Genomic DNA, 1,970 nt, shown 5'->3' on the forward strand with positions numbered 1-1,970 from the left:
CCAGACTGTCCTAGACATGCATACCTGGAAGACAACGACTGTCCCCATTGCAGGTCAGAGCACTTTGCCTCTCCTTCCTTCTCCCTCCCTCTTTAGAGGAACCTTCTATAGCGGAGGAGATAAGCCCAAGGATTCCCAACTGGAAACACTGGTTTCTGGCCTGGGCCTAACCAGGTAACTTAGGGCTGAAGCAGAAGGGCCTGCCCCTTCTGTCAGAGTCCAGTGAAGTACCCGCCCCCCATCCCGAAATGGAATTAGACCTCAGACAAGACCTCACCCATCCCTCTCCCACTCACCTTGCTCAGATTCCCGGAAGGGCCTCAGATGTGCCCTGGCCTGTTTGGGTGGTTCTATGGTGACCTTAGGTCTGTGTGTGCTGGTGCGGCGCTTCTGATGTTTGCGTCAGCCCAGGCCCAGAGGTACAGGTGCCCCCAGGTAAAGGGAGCTTCAAAGGCCTGTGGTCTGACAGCTCAGGAGAAAAGAGGTGTCACTCCTGTGTGAACACCCCTATGTACTGCAGTACCAGGGGTCAGGGCAGTCAGGCTGTGGGTTGGTGTGAAAACATTTTGGAGGTGTCGATGGTGGAGGGTCAGCAGCATCCAGAGCCTGGTTGTCTGGGCCTCTCACCACTTCCCTGCTCACACAGAGGGCTCACATCCCTGTCACATGTCCAAGAAGCTACCAGCCGCCAACTCCAGAGCACAAACCATTGAGGGTCCAGGACCCTGGAGAGAGCTGTGTGCTAAGCAGGATGCCCACAATGCCTGGGAGTGGGAGCCCCTCTGGTGAGGAAGCATAGAGGGATCAGGTTCAGGGTTCTTGCAAAATGCCCAGAGACTGCTCCCTTTCCCATTCAGAAATACAATTATTTTTACAAATGAGGAAGATTATACAGATAAATAAGAGGTAGACTGTGTGTTCTCAGATTTATCTGAATCAAATTCTGTATTCTCCCCAGTCTGCCTCCAATTTAGATTGCAGCTTTCTGGGGCTTAGGGAATAATTTATTTGGATTTGCTAAGTATGCTATCCTTGTTGGTTTGTGCATTTGGGTGAGTTTCCACACTATTATCTTTTTCCAGGTGGAAATGTCCAATTGGCAGTTAGATATGGAAATAGGGATTTTGGCTTGTGGTATGCACTGCATCCCAGAAACTCAGCGGTTAAAGAATCTGCCTGCAATGCAGGAGACACAGGTTTGATCTCTGGGTGGGGAAGATCCCCTGGAGGAGGGCATGGAAACCCACTCCAGTATTCTTGCCTGGAGAATCCCATGGACAGAGGAGCCTGGTGGGCTACAGTCCGTGGGGTCACACAGAGCAGGACAGGACTGAAGTGACTGAGCACACACACACTCAGTGCATAGTAAGCAAGAATCTGATTGAATATCCTTCTATCCTTTACTATAAATATACATGTTTCAGAGTGAGATTCTACTGAATTCACTGATTCATGGTCTATGTGTAAAAAATGAACTTTTTCTTTACACCTCTTTGCCAAGATAATACTTTTTTTGTTTAGAAACTAGAGGTAAGCTCGCCATCTCGTGGCCTTAGCCAGAACTGCGAGTAGAAAACAGCTACTCAGTAGTGTCTGGCAGGATTGAGGTCTTCTCCCCCCATCACCCAATAGTTTCTCCTTCCCTCTCCTTGAGTGAGTGAGTGTGTTAGTGGCTCAGTCAAATCCAAATCCGACTCTTTGCGACCTCAAGGATTGGGGCCCGCCAGGCTCCTCTGTCCATGAAATTCTCCAGGCAAGAATACCGGAGTGGGTTGCCACTCCCTTCTCCAGGGGATCTTCCCTACCCAGGAATGGAAGCCACATCTGCATTGCAGGCAGACTCTTTACCATCTGAGTCACTATGCTGTGACAGTGCTGCGATCCCAGTTCGATCCCTGGGTCGGGAAGATCCTTTGGAGAAGGGATTAACAACCCACTCCAGTATTCTTGCTTGAGAAGTTCCATGGACA

The sequence above is a fragment of the Bos javanicus genome, chromosome X (genome assembly GCF_032452875.1).
Source record: "Bos javanicus breed banteng chromosome X, ARS-OSU_banteng_1.0, whole genome shotgun sequence".
Taxonomy (NCBI): domain Eukaryota; kingdom Metazoa; phylum Chordata; class Mammalia; order Artiodactyla; family Bovidae; genus Bos; species Bos javanicus.